This window comes from Balaenoptera borealis, assembly GCF_965194805.1.
Source record: "Balaenoptera borealis genome assembly, contig: HAP1_SCAFFOLD_1160, whole genome shotgun sequence".
Lineage (NCBI taxonomy): Eukaryota > Metazoa > Chordata > Mammalia > Artiodactyla > Balaenopteridae > Balaenoptera > Balaenoptera borealis.
This window is the reverse complement of record NW_028123053.1, coordinates 17,338-32,827: the sequence shown is the minus strand read 5'-3', so window position 1 is coordinate 32,827 and position 15,490 is coordinate 17,338. Positions and strand designations below refer to the sequence as shown.

The 15,490-nt window shown below is 43.6% G+C and overlaps 1 long non-coding RNA gene and 1 pseudogene across 2 annotated transcripts; one reads left to right on the top strand and one right to left on the bottom strand.

Annotated features, from left to right (window-relative positions):
• Positions 1-370: 370 nt before the first annotated feature.
• LOC309621905 lies at positions 371-14,897 on the top strand. The gene is made up of 4 exons (XR_014240327.1): positions 371-609; positions 11,701-12,086; positions 13,912-13,939; positions 14,707-14,897. It is a non-coding gene; the product is annotated as an uncharacterized lncRNA (long non-coding RNA).
• On the bottom strand, positions 8,385-10,935 carry LOC309621906 (UBX domain-containing protein 4 pseudogene; annotated as a pseudogene). The gene has a single exon. The product of its transcript is annotated as a UBX domain-containing protein 4 pseudogene (transcript).
• Positions 14,898-15,490: the final 593 nt, after the last annotated feature.

Here is a 15,490-nt window from a genome sequence, read left to right as displayed (position 1 = left end):
CATAATTCACAACTTTTCTCTCATTGCCAAAGAATTCAACTTCTGGTCTAAAAGCATCCAAGTTACAATCCGGATCATTCCCCTCCCTCCCTCCTTTCTTTTTTGACCCCTCACGGCCCCCTACCCTCAGCCGGAAGCATCATCTCTCTAAGTCCCCATAACACTTCATTTAGACGCTTACAGAATTTGTATTATTCTTCCTTGTTCAAAGATTTATTTGAGCATTTCCTTTAACTGTTCCTAAATTTTGCATTCCTTTAGGGTAGAGACTGTCTTTATCCTTTTTTATACCCCCTTAAGGAGCTGACATGGTACTTTGCACACACCGAAGATACTCAAAAAAATGTTAATCACTGCTGTAATTACCCAATTATTTAAAGAATGATGACTTAACCGAAGGGAAAAATGGAAAATGTATTTCCATCCCACACCATCCACTGTGTACTATTTAAATGTAGCTAAACTTAGAAAAGTACAATTTCTAGATTTATTTAAACTCTTCATAGTTCATTTGTTCTTTGTTTTGTTTAGTTTTGATTTCTGGAATCACTCTCTCAGAAGCCACTTCATTCCTGAAGGACACTAACCATTGCTTTGGAAACCAAGAAGGTAAGAGTCACTTTCATCTTGATTGGGAATACAATAATTGAAATTAGCAAACAGTGTTCTACACATTCTCATTCTTGCCACACTCATAGGAATCTGAAACTGATGAAATTAAAATCCATTACTTAAGTATTACTAAAGGCAGATTACAAAATATGCAGCTAAGGAAGCAGGGCTTCCCAAATTTGCTCATCACACTAACAGGAATAAAACACACTGCAGAACTTTGACACACAAGCTCCAGGTCAATATACTTAGGTTGGCCCCAAACATGATGCTCGTAGGCTCAAGATTCAGTCTTCACACAAGTCTAACTTTGCTGTGTTTTGAGCAGAGGCCGCACCCGTGAATCCCCTCAGCTGTGTCTTTACTCACAAATGATGCTGAGAGAATAAGGAGAAATGGATTCAAACCTATGTCCACTGTAGTAATAAAAAAAACTTACTCCCCCACCTCAAGATTTGTGTTTATTGGAAGTAATTCTAGATGAATTAGGACCAAGGAAACCAAAGTATAATTAAGTCATGACCACACCGTTGCTGACAAGATGCAGTAGCTGAGAAGTTCCCAGGAGAGGGCTGAAAGTTGAGAGCAGTGTCATAGCGCACTGACAGCAGTAAGAGGGGTTGGGGGAGCACTCAGAAGGTGGTGCTGGAGGTCAGGAAGACTGGGATGGCCATCCCCATTGGAAGACCCCTAAAGACAGGAACAGAGGGGATGGTTGGAGGGACACAGCTGTGTAGGGCTGGAAGCAGGTCAAGCTCTCAAAACCAAGAAGCAGATAATTAGGGGACTTTCTGGGGGTAGAGTTTCCAGGGACACCATGAGTCATGCCAAGAGAGTTGGATGAGACCTAACAAGGGAAAGTTTTATCAGCCAAGAATACATGGTTTTAGCACTGGGTCCCAGAGTACAGTTGTATAAATATGGGGACAAGATCTGACTTAGCAACCGGACGCACACTGCGTGCGTTGAGGGGCTTTGCTTGACAGTGAGTGGTGAGCCATCGGTGTGAGGAGGCTGCCAGAGGGCATGACACCTAGGTCAGGAGAGGTGAGGGCACATGCTGATGGAGGACAACATGTGGTCTGGATGTCACACTTAAGAGATTAACAGGAGTGAACTCACTGTGATGGTAAAGGAGATGCAGAAGCACATCACGGAAGAAACAGATGAAGACAGCACTGGGGCTACTTAGCCTGGAAAAGAAAAAGCTAAGGAGGGACTTCCCTGGAGGTCCAGTGGTTAAGACTTCGCCTTCCAGGCTCAATCCCTGGTCTGGGAGCTAAGATCCTACATGCCTTGCAGCCAAAAAACCAAAACATAAAACAGAAGCAATACTGTAACAAATTCAATAAAGACTTGAAAAATGGTCCACATTAAAAAAAAAAAAAAAAAAAAAAAAAAAAGCTAAGGAGAATCCAGAGCAGCCACCAAATGGGTGAAGAGTTGTCTTGTGGGGAGAAGGTTTGAACTCTTTCTGTTGTTACCAAGAGCCGAAAGGAGGATCAAACATCCTGAAGTCACAGAGAGCCAGATTTCAGATTAAAGCAAGAAGTATCTTTGGCCTGCAGAAACTACCCCAAATGATTTTCCAAAATTTTCAAAAGGGAAAAAAGTCATCTTGAAGGCATTTGAGTAGGCTGGACAACACATTTGCAAGAATATCGCTGAGACAACTCATGCATCATCTAGGCAGTAAAAGTAGGAGATACTGGATTCTGAGTCATGGTTAGAGCTGTGGGTGGAAGAAGAAAAATCTTCACCTCAACACACGCAGTGACTTGAATCCCAGACGGAAAGTCTTGTTTTTCTAAGAGACCTAAAGGTATAGTTTGACCATGAGTCATTGTAGTCTTTCCCCAACTTCAGACTTCATTCTTATACTACTATCACAAATTTTGCAATACCCATTTAAGACCAGTACTGCTAATTCACTTAATATTTTGATTTACCTTGATTCCTTTTTCTTCTTAGATGTGTTTTTCAAAGTTACCCTATATGCTTGCTATGAAAGTCTGGACAGTCTATCTCAGCATCAGCTGAGACATTTAGATATTCAGAATCTCAAACTCTACTCCAGCTCTGCTGAATCAGAATATCTATTTCAACAAGATTCCCAGTTGGATTCCTATGCCCACCAAAGTTTGAGAAACACTGCTTTATATCACTACTATAAACAGATATTTCACTGTCTCTAAGTCGTTAGCACATATTATTCTATTTTATTCTAACTTTCTTCACATTTTCACAAAATATTATCTCTAAACTTGGGATGCATCTTATAATCAATGAAAGGAGTACTGTAATTAGCAGGGTGTTTTCCTTTATTAGTGGGACACAAAATAGGTTATCTTACAATCGATGGCATCTTACATTTTGCTAAAATAAGGTAATAGACTTTAATATAACTATTAAAATTAAGAAATAGTTGCCTAAAATCATTTTGTATTGGACCATTGGGACTATGCCATGGTTTTGGAAAGAGTGGCTTTATAAAAGCAAAATAATGCTCCCAAACATCACTGTGTTTGAGGCCCTTGAGAACAATTCAGTTTCCTCAGTCCCAACCACAGAGATTCTGTTGCAGATGATTTTGATGTGGATCAACTTTCGACACTTCGGGTAGCAGGCTGAATACTAAGTCAAGCTAAATGACATCAGATCATACACTTGCAGCCTGATGAGATTCCCTCACACTATAGTGCAACCATTCTCAAACTGTGGCCCATGGATCCTTGGAGATTCCTAAGAACTTTTCAAGAGGTACATGAGGTCAAAACAATTTTCATAATACCCAGATGCCATGTGCTTTCTTCACTGTGTTGACTTAATGATGCAAAAGCAAGGATGGATAGACGATCTGACACTTTATTACAAATCAACACATGGCACCAAGCTGTACTAATAGTCATAGTATTCTTCACAGCCATACACTGATAGTGAAAAAGAATTTTTTTTAATTTAAAAAGCCAGCTTCAGGACTTCCCTGGTGGCACAGTGGCTAAGAATCCGCCTGCCAATGCAGGGGACACGGGTTCGAGCCCTGGTCCGGGAAGATCCCACATGCTGCGGAGCAACTAAGCCCGTGAGCCACAACCACTGAGCCCGTGTGCCACAACTACCGAAGTCCGCATGCCTAGAGCCCATGCTCCGCAACAAGAGAAGCCACTGCAATTAGAAGCCCGCGCACCGCAACGAAGAGTAGCACTCGCCGCAACTAGACAAAGCCTGCACGCGCAACAAAGACCCAACGCAGCCAAAAATAAATATAAATAAATAAATATTTTTTTAAAAAGCCAGCTTCATTGAAAAATGACCTAAAATTTGCAGCAGTGGAAAGTATTAATTTGACTACATCTCAAATTTATCCACATCTTTATAATATTCTACATGATCAAACAGGAAGTCCATGAAAAGCACTCCTTTTGCACACTGGACTTTGACATTTGTCTCAAGGAAAAACACATGTGCAGTTGTCTGAGTTGCAAGATGAACCAGCCACTTGATTCATGAAGCACCATTTTTACTTGAAAGAATGACTAGCGGACAAACTATTGTTTCTCAGACTTGTATATCTGGCACACAGTTTCTCAAAAAGCAGTCAAGTGTGTTTATCCTTTCAAGGAAAACTACTGACAGTATTTTTTACTAATGATATAGTTGAGTTTTCAAGCAAAACTTAAAATTTTGTAAGACTTGTATCTACTATCATTAGCTTGACAACGTCCTAATATTTGAATTTTCTAATGAGATCAGTACTGATATTAATGATTGTGATTTTTTATACTGTATAATGAAACGTGCCAATATTTGGAAGTTCTGTATAATTCAGTGAACAATATTTTCCAAATGATCAATGTATGATGTTTACACATGGGTAAAATTTCATTCAAAGTTCAACACAGACCAACAGATCATAATGTTTGTTGATATGGTTTCAGATTCTACATTGCAACTAGCCTTTAAGGAACTACCACAGAAACTACCACGTGTCAAGTTTTGGTATAGTATCTAAAAAGAATTTCCACAATTATGTGAAAGGGCAATTAAAATACTCTTTCCTTTTCCAAATTATATATCTGTGAAAGATTTTCTATATCTACTTTAACCAAAAAACAAAAAACCATACAGCAACAGACAGAATACAGAAGCAGGCATGAAAATCCATCCATCTTCTACTCAGCAGACATTAAAGTGAGTTGCAAAAATGAAAAACAACGGTACTCTTGCCACTAATTTTTTTGTTTTGGAAAATATAGTCATTTTCATAAAAATATGTCATTAATGTTAACATGCAATGAATTTGATAGGAACTTTAAATGAATTAGATTTTCTCAATTTTGACTTCTAATACCATAAATATTGGTAGATATGACCTGCATAAACCAAACTCACTGGGTTCTCAATGGTTTTTAAGAGTGTGAAGGGGTTCTGAGAAAACAAAGCTTGAGAACTGCTGCTGTCGTAAAACTCACTTAAGCCACAAAAGTAGGGACTATCTTCACAGATGAGGAAACAATATGGATGAATTCTTCCTCTCCACCAGGCAGTAACTGAGAAAATTTAAACCGCATGAAGCCTGCAAGCCAGAGGTCCTCTTTGCGGTGCTATATTGAGCTCCAATCTCTTAACTATGAAAACTTAACCACGAGCACACAGATGGTTCAGCAGAGCCGCTGGCCAAAGTAAAATCGAAATGCAACTTATCCTGAATAAGATCCAGAGGGAAGCAGTTGCTCCTCTTTCTGTAGGACTAGATCCCCCCAGAATCTCAAGGAGGGATATTGAAACAACAGTCAGTTACCAATGAAGAGTAATTTCATAAAGTGTAAGATTGAGGGCGGGGGAAGTTCCAAGAGACAACCATAAAATGTTCAATTTTCCCACTTTTAATAGGAAACATAAAAGGCTTTATTCAAAACATATGACCTATTTCTTAAGAGAGATATGGGGATACATGTGTGTAATTGAACTCCATTTTATGGTCACTTACAGAAGAATGTATGGAAAGGAAAAAGCAGAGAAAGAAAGGGAGAAGGGGAAGAGTTGTGGGGAAAAGAAGTAGAGGGTCAGGAAGGATACGGGAAGAGGTCCAGAGGGAACAGGAAAAGCAAATGCAGATGAGGAAAAGGAACCAGAAAAGTCACACAACCTGCAGGGGCCTTAGAAATGAGCTAGGCTTGCTTCTTCATTTTAAGTGAAATTAGTGGCCCAAAGAAGTTAAGTGGTTTGACCAAGTTCAGTGCCGGGACTTTAAGCCAAATTTTTCTAGCTTCTAAGCAAGGAAAACACATACAGAGAAGGTCTATGAAAGGGGATGGTTTGGAAAGAAGTGACGGGAGGGATGAGCGGGAGGGTGGACAGAGAGAGAGGCAGAAAGATACATAAACACACCATACACGTACATGCACACACACACACAGGCTAAGCAGTGAGTTCTAAAGCAGGTATTTAATTAAACACTGTTTGTCACACCCCGACACTGCTACACATAACTAAAGTTTGGAGACCCCTGCCTTAAGCCCAGTACTTCTCAACTCTACTATGCCTAGAAATCACCTGGAGATCTTGTTAAAGTGCAGATTCTGGTTTTGTAATGTGGGGTGGTTCTGAGATTCTGAATGTCTAACAACTCCTCGGTGATGCTGATGCAACGTGTTCAAGGACCACTCTTGGAGTCAGAAGGCCCTACACCAGCAGTTCTCAGAGTGTGGTCCCTGGACCACAATGATGAATTCACCATCAGCTGATGAATTCACCACCAGCATTGCCTAAGAACTTGCTAGAAATGCATATTCTCAGGCCCCATCCCATACCTACTGAATCAGAAGCTCTGGGGGTGAGGCCCAGAAATCTGTGTTTTAACAAGCTCTCCAGGTAATTCTGGTGCATATTAAAGTTTGGAACCATTGCACTAGGCCATAATGTCTCCTATCACCTTGTTGCCTGTAATTGGCTAAACAAGTGTGGCAGTACTTTATGTTCAAGTCATTACTTTTCACTGGGCTATCTGAACTTTCTACTAGGAATTATCAACATTCCAGTAATTCTTTTCAGACACCCTTAAGATTTGGGAATGACACCGAGATCATGAGGCTCAAATGTGATGTGTAATTAAGGAAGTATTTTCTGAGGCCTCCTTTATTAGGCTCAGCTTGTCTTCCTCTAATTGGTTTAGACTTCCACACCTGGAGCTGGACTAAGAGATGTCCCCTCAAACTTTTTTCTTGGAGTAAAATATCTCCTTTAGCTCACCCCCACTTGCCCACTCTAGGCCCCTATACCAGGTCCTGGATTCCTCAGAACGTAGGTTAATCCCAGGAACTTTTGAATCTGGCCCCCTGTCTGAATGGAAATAACAGGATGGAGCTCCCCAAAGCTCCAGATTCAGCAGCCCTGGTCTTCCCAGCCCCTGCAGTCATGAGCTCTGATGCAGAGATGGCCATTTTTGGAGAAGCAGCTCCCTACCTGTGGAAATCAGAGAAGGAGAGAATCGAGGCTCCAAATCTCCCATTTGATTCTAAGAAAGCTTGCTTTGCAGTGGATGATAAGGAATTTTATGTGAAAGGTATGATCCAGAGCAAGGAAAATGACAAAGTCACAGTCGAGACCCTCGACAACCGGGTAAGTGTTGATCTCAGATGTCCTTGCTAACATGGGCATCCCCCTTTGCCTTTGGAGTAGAATAGTAGAAATTGCATGCTGGCCCATAGGAATCTGAAGATAGAACAAGACTCACATTGATCTACTCTGAGTGAAGTCGCAGGTAAAAACTGCCATGGCACATACCTTTCCTCTGGCTCTTTCCTTCGAGGACTTGGGCTTTGAGAGTTTTTATGATGTTTGCTTTGGAGAAAGGGGAAGGTGGTGGTGGAAGAGTTTGGACTGTTTGAGGGAGAGATTGATACAGATTGCTGCTGGATGGGCGAATATACCAAATAGAACTCTCTAGGCTGCAGAGTGACTTACAGAGGGAGCTCCAGAGGCAATGCCTAATTTAATGCAGAGAATTACAGAGCACCATTCAATTCAATCCTTACTGGACACGCACCATGTCTAGGTCACAGTGTCTATCACTCTGCAAATATGAGCAAATCTCAGTCCCGCTTCCCCAAAGTTTATCATCTAGTGTAGGAATCAAGAGTACACGGCGGGTATGGGGACTTCCCTGGTGGCACAGAGGTTAAGAATCCGCCTGCCGATGCAGGGGACACGGGGTCAATCCCCGGTCCCAGAAGATCCCACATGCCGCGGAGCAACTAAGCCCGTGCGCCACAACTACTGAGCCTGCACTCTAGAGCCCGCGAGCCACAACTACTCAGCCCGTGCGCCACAACTACTGAAGCCCGTGTGCCTAGAGCCTGTGCTCTGCAACAAGAGAAGCCATGACAATGAGAAGACCGTGCACCGCAACGAAGAGTAGCCCCCACTCGCCACAACTAGAGAAAAGCCCGTGTGCAGTAAGGAAGACCCAACGCAGCCAAAAATAAATAAATAAAATAATTTTTTTAAAAAAGAGTACATGGTAGGTATGAATCGCAGTTCACAAATTCAAGCATACAAGACAGATGATGATGACGATGATGATGATGATGATTGTTATTATTAAACTTAACCTCTGGTGTCAGCCTCTTTTCACAGGGCCGGAAATAAATTTTCTGGAGTTACTATTGGGGTCCCCTCCCCAGAGCCATGCCACATTTTCAGTAATACCACATGGGGTGTCACTGCCCCCCCTGAAGGATTGCTAAGAAACAAGCCCCAGTTTCTTTTTTTTTTGGAAAAGATTTTTTTATCCAGTGTTTAAGTAAGATTAAAAACTACAAGATTTTGCTTGCAGCTGATGAGCAAGAAGAGAAAAGTTAAACCCAAATTATCATCTGATTGGCTAGTTAAAACGCTCTGACTCAAGATCAAATTATTCAGTGACACACCAGTTACTTTGTGTGGGCTGAGGAGTTCTGGAGCAAAACAGCCCTAAACAAAACATATCATCTGAGAGCACAGGGCTAATGGGCATATGAAATACTAAACAAGAAAGCTGATAAAGGGAGGCTGTCGCAGACCTTTTGCTATTTTAGGCTTCTAGCAGTTGCTTACCATATACAAGGACCTAGCAGCCAGTTATTTTATCTCTTGACTTATCTGAGGTTAAACAACTTTAACCCACTAAGCAGGAATAAAGAGACACTTTGTAGATGAGTTGGAAAACATAAAGCAGTCCCACTTCTCCAGTAGAGTTTTAGTTGACTTAAATCATAAGAGAAACAATGATTACTGCACATATTGTCCTTGTCACACTGCATCTGTTGAGTAGAATTTCCATTCCAAGTGTTGTTTTCATCTTCACCATCGTCTTGAGTCCTCAATCTATATATCTTGCCCTCCTTTTTAAAGTCTTCCCCCCGTTTCTCCAGCACTCTTTTTCTGACTGGTTCCCTTTTTTCTGAGTTGCTAGAGGATGCAAGGTTTGAGGATTCCAATGATGCTGCTCTCACCGAGGTCTGTGCAGGAGGAGGATTACTAAATAAGAAGTTGCTAATCAATCTCCAGATGGCAAGGAATGGGTAAAGTACTGTCCCCAAGAATGTCCAAAAGTCGCCACTGGAAGAATGTACCATGGATGTAGTTGGTCTTCCTGCTGGCAACAGTACCACTGAAGCACTTGTGGCAAGTTCCAAATCCAGTAATTTCTTTTTATAATCTTCTTTGGTAAATTCCCTCCTGGGAAACATTGTCGCTAATGAAAAATTACCGTAAGTGTTGCCAACAGTCTGTGCAGCAAACTGCCTTGCTGCTTCTAGAGGAGCATCAGAAGGGAACTGATTTGTGAAGGAAGAACCATCAGGAAGACGGAATTGAATTCTCGCAACACTGCTTCCTTCTGTTGTGGAAGAGTCTCTCTTGACTTCCATTTCTGCCTGTTTGGCCAGCAGGGCAGCAGCTTTAGCAGCTTCTACTTCTTCCTTTGTCTTTGCAAAACGAGCAGCTCTCTCTGCACGGTCCAGTGCAATCTTCTGTTTTATACGCTCTCGAGCTGCCCTATCTTCTGCCTTTTCTCTGTTCCTTTCCTCTAACACTCTTTTTGTTAATTCTTCTTCTTGCTTTCTTTTATAATCCAACATTTCTTTTCCAGTTTTCCTCCTCTCAATTTCCTCCTTAATCTCTCTCTGTTCTTCCTCTTTCCTTTTCTCTTCTCTCTTTTCTTCAAGTTTTTTGGTTAGTCTTTCCACTCTGACGGTGAGCTCCTCTGTAGGTCTCTGATTTGAACATCCACCAGGCTCTGGAGACACAGTGGCCTGGCCTGAAATTTCTCCTCCTGTTGCAGAATCTGACTTTGTATCAGAAGTGGGTGGTGTCTCACAGAGCTCTACATTTCTGGACTGACAGTTTTCAGAAGTGTTGTTCTGATCAAATGAGGTGGATGGAGTAGAGACTGAACTTTCTCACTGGCCACTATTTGCCACTGATATTTCACCTTTTAACGAGTGCATCTGCCGGACTTTGTGGATTCTGGTAACAAGTTCATCTGCAGGAACACTTCCTGCTATTACTTCCAAGGGAATTCCACTGTCTCCAATAAAGAAACTGGATGGAACACACACTACAGGATAGATCTGTGAAAACTGTAGGCAGGCTTGACTTTTGGTATCGATTTTCACAGCAACAAAACTGTTGGAAGATGCTTCTGTCACTTTCTCATCTTCCCAACTTGCAGCCATCTGTGTAGCCTGTTCATCATCACCTGCCACGAACACCACGACGACCGCGCCGCTCCTCTTGGCTGACGCGATGGCGGCCGGAATGGCGCCCTGGAACCACAGCATCGCTGCCCTCGGGCACAGGCGCTCGCTCGGCGTGTTGCCGCCTCGGTCCCGGAGCCGGCCCCGCCCTCTCCGTCTTTGGGCCCCCGCGGCCCGCCTCCGGCTCCGCACCGGCGCGCAGGCCCGTCAGCGGCTCCCAGGACGCGTGCAAGCGCGCAGGCCGAGGCGCGCCCCGCGACGCATGACGCCACGCGTCGCCGTTGGCAGCGCGCCCCCGTCCTTTGTCTCGTTGGCAAGTCGGTGCGTGCGGGAGCCCGGGAGACCGCAGGCCCTGCAGTCCCGGAAGTGGAAGGAGCGCCCCAGTTTCTGAACCTTCAGGACACACAGATTTTTCCATCTTCCTTATGCTATTTTGGATGTCCCTCTCTCTCTAGTTTAGGGCGGTGGGGCAGAAGGGCTTCCTTTCCTCAAGAGATTTGGTCTATATCAACAAATCTCCTCCCTTTTATCTTTTCGGTAAAACCCTCAAAGCTCTTCTGAGGATTCGGGCTTTTGGAAAACAAACGCTAGAAAGGCTTACAGGTTCTCTCGCTTTTATGCCCTATTTTCTACCTTTCCTGAGTAATGGAGTGCCAGTTGTATGCTTAAAGGGGAGGGAAAACAGAGAGGGGAAAATTAGGTAATAGTCTCAAAATACTGTTCAGGCATGGACCATGCTTCAAGTCCAAATGTTTTAACTATTAGGGCAGCGGTGCAAGGAATTCTGGAAGCCTTGAAAAGACAGGGGAGAGAAGAAACAGGTCATGGAAGAGGTGGCACTTCAGAAGAGCTTTGAAGGTTGCTAGATGTAATTTCAATGTAGATATATTCCAGACAAAGGGACCCACATGAGCAGAGGTATTGAGGTGGAGATTTACAGAATACACTGGAAGAGTTTTTTCCAATCTTCCAAGCTTGATCTCTTTGCAGCACTCATAGCAAATGGGGTAAACAGAGGCAAGCTGCTGTGGCCTTGGCCATCCTGAGTTCCACCTGGCCACCCTGAGGCTGAAGGGCTCTATAACTTTGCACACCTGTAACCCTCTTCTGGCACACAGAATGGCATGCTGACTTGGGGGCATCAGACCAGAATTCGTTATACAGTTTGACCAGTCTTAGATTTATCAAGAACAGTTATTTACGGATCATCTCTGGGCACAGAAATGATCCATAACGTTAACCACGGTAATGGGGTAATCTCACCACAATATCTCACCATTTTCACCCCACTGGTAGGTCACCACATCGGCTCTCCCACTCATCATGTGATTTTCCTCTCAATATCCAGACACTCACTCCGAACAGTGACCAAGTCTTCCCCATGAACCCTCCCAAATTTGACAAGATCGAGGACATGGCCATGATGACCCACCTACACGAGCCAGGAGTGTTGTACAACCTCAAAGAGCATTACGCAGCCTGGATGATCTACGTGAGTACCCTTCAACCTCTCTTTATTCCATTTCCTTCTCTTAGTAAAGTCAAGATCCATAGGTTGAATTTTCTGATTTTCTCAGACCTACTCAGGCCTCTTCTGTGTCACCGTCAACACCTACCAGTGGCTGCCGGTGTACAACCCTGAGGTGGTGACGGCCTACAGAGGGAAAAAGCACCAGGAGGCCCCGCCGCACATCTTCTCCATCTCTGACAACGCCTATCAGTTCATGTTGACTGGTGAGTAATTTCTTTAATCCATATTTTAAAAAATAGTTTTAGTGAAGTATTCAAGTCCTTTAACTGCACTGGTTCTTAGTTAATTACTCGAGCCCTTCACAGGCTTTGGTCATCCAAACGGAGCAATGACCAAAGTGACCTCAGTAGATTCAGAGGATGTCAGGATGGAAAGCCAGGGGCGTAGTATCTTCCATTACCAGTCACGGTTCTTAAGCCAGAGCTTGGGACTGAAGCCACACTAAGTACATGCTTCTCTGGGGGTGGATGTGAAGCACAAGGAGATGCGCTGCCCCCAACTCCAAAGAAACCCCCAACAGGAGTACACTTGGAAGAGAGACTATATTAGTAGCCACTTAGGAATGCAAAGTTGGAGAAATGGGCACAGCAACTTCCCTTCACCTGTTTTCTCAGGCTCCCTCTTTCTCCTCCTTAAATTTCCAGAATAGCAGATGAAATAGCAGAGATGTGGTAATACTGTCACCCTTGTCATGCCTAACATCACTTCGGTCTGTTCCACTTTCACCTGATTTGACTTGGTGCAGAGAGAAGAAGTAGAAGCAAGCATCTGAGATCTGAAGATGCTTAAAAGTCATCCAGGACAATGTTGCCCAAACTTCAGCCATTCCAATGTCACATTCGCAATCCTGGCCATTTCTGCATATTTAAAATCTTTCCTTATAGTGACTGAAGTTCCGTCCATTTCAAAAAGGAAGAATAGGGAATTCCCTGGCGGTCCAATGGTTAAGACTCTGTGCTTCCACTGCAGGGGACACGGATTCGATACCTGGTCAGGGAACTAAGATCCCACATGCCACGTGGCGTGGCCAAAAATAAAAACAAAATAGGAACCGAACAAATCTGCCCTTTGATCTGGAGGAAAACTATTTTTTAAAAAAAGGAAGAATAATATCACTATTAGTATTAGTTTCTTAGGACTGCCGTAACCAAGTACTACACACTGGGTGGCCTAAGCAACAGAAATGCATTGTGTCACAGCTCTGGAGCCTGGAAGTCTGAGATCAAGGTGTCAGCAGGGTTGGTTCCCTCTGAGGGCCGAGAGGGAGAATGTGGTCCAGGCCACTCTCCCAGCTTCCGGTGGTTTGCTGGCCATCCTTGCCATCCCTTGGCTTATAGAATCATCACCTTGATCCGCACTTTCATCTTCACATTGTGTTCTCATCTGTCTCCAAATTTCTCTTTTTATAAGGACACCAGTCATATTGGATTAGGGGCCCACCTCCTCCAGTATGACCTCATCTTCACTAATTACATCTGCAATGACCCTATTTCCAAATAAGGTCACATTTTGAGGTACTGGGGGTTAGTTAGGGCCTCAACATACTAGTTTGTTGGGGGGAACACAATTCAACCTATAACACTCTTGTAAATGGAAAACCACGGTCACTGTCCACAAGTAGAAAGTAAAGGTGAAAGAAAAAGGCAATGACAACAAATCAGTGTCCATAAATTCTAATTAGAAGCTGTGGCTTCTTGCAAGTTCTAAGTCTGAGACTTGCTTTCTTTGTTGAAAAGGGAGATAAGAAAGCGCTATTGAGGAGGTAAAGATCTGTGAACACGAATAACTTCCACACTGTGGGACTCACCGTTCACTTCCCATGCTGCCCACGTTACACATCCAGCATTTGGGAAATCTGCACAAATTGCCTCCAAGAAGATTCGACATGCCCAAATCATCACACCACTAGTTAATGGCAAAGCCAGAACTAGAACTCATGGGCTCTGTCTACCCCCAATGTTACCTGATTTGTATATCCTGCCTGTATGTTGTTTATTTATTCTGTCCTGCTTCCTTCTGCATTTCTAGATCGAGACAACCAGTCCGTCCTCATCGCGTCAGTAACCTGTGTTGTTGCCATGATGACTTGGAAGGGGCTGTCCATTCCTTCTGCTCTCCTTTAGCTCACTTACTTTTTTAAAAAAATTTATTTTATTGAAGTATACTTGATTTACAATGTTGTATTAATGTCTGCTGTACAGCAAAGTGATTCAGTTATACATATATATTCCTTTTCATATTCCTTTCCATTTTGTTTTATCACAAGGTATTGAATATAGTTCCCTGTGCAATGCAGTAGGACCTTGTTGGTTATGCATTCTATATCTAATAGTTTGCATCTACTCATCCCAAACTCTCAATCCATTTGTCCTCCATTCCCCCTTTCCTTGGTCCCCTTGGCAATTACAAGTCTGTTCTCTATGTCTGTGTATCTCACTTTATTTTATTTTATTTTACTTTATTATATTTTATTTATTTTTGGGTGCATCGGGTCTTAGTTGCAGCACTCGGGATCTTTTGTTGGGGCACGTGGGCTCTTCGCTGTGGTGTACAGGCTTCTCTCTAGTTGTGGCGGGCGGGTTTTCTCTTCTCTAGTTGTGGCACGCAGGCTCCAGAGCACGTGGGCTCTGTAGTTTGTGGCACGTGGGCTCAGATTGAGGCGCGCAAGCTCAGTAGTTATGGCGTGCGGGCTCGGTTGCCCCGCGGCATGTGGGATCTTAGTTCCCTGACCAGGGATTGAACCCGCGTCCCTTGCATTGCAAGGCGGGTTCTTTACCACTGGACCACCAGGGAAGTCCCTCTCACTTACTTTTAAATCAACAGCGGAGAATCCGGGGCTGGGAAGACAGTGAACACCAAGCGTGTGATCCAGCACTTTGCAGCAATTGCGGTCACTGGAGAGAAGAGGAAGGCGCAGCGGCCGGGCAAGATGCAGGTGAGCAGCTTCCTGCACCTGGAAGGCTTGCTGGAATGAGTATAACTGAAACCCCAGGTGAGCCCCAAGTGTCTGCAGGGCTTTGTGCACAGCACGAGGTCCTGCCCCAGGGGGTGTTTACGGGGCAAGGCAGGAAATGGCTCCACCTTGTGGACTCGGGCTCTAGCACCAGCTCCATCAGCAACAGCCGAGTGACCTTGAACAACTCCACATCCTCCTTTGGCGAAGGAATGGTTTAGGCCAGTGGTTCTCAAACTGGAGTGCACGTCAGAATCACCAGGAGGGTTCGTTAACAACGGATTGCTGGTCCCCAGGCCCAGAATTTCTGACTGAAATTCCTGTCTCACATTCAAAATCCTGGCATGTTGCATTTCTGTCATGTTCCCATTGTTCATGCCCTGTCCAGGGATCACACTTTGAGAACCACTGGGCTGGACAGTAGTTTCCAAAAAGCTCTGAAGTCAGAAAGGCAAGCAATCATGTGGGGAAGGGGAAAAGGTAAAAACTCTGCTTTCTATAAGTGGATTTCTACGTAATAATTCTCACAAAATATTTTATGCAACTTAAACATTTTTTTGAGAACCACTGTTTCTATCATATGGGTCACTTTCATTGCTCACAGTCTGTTTCTACTTCTGAACCCGAATATCTGTATAAATGGGTCCTGGTGCA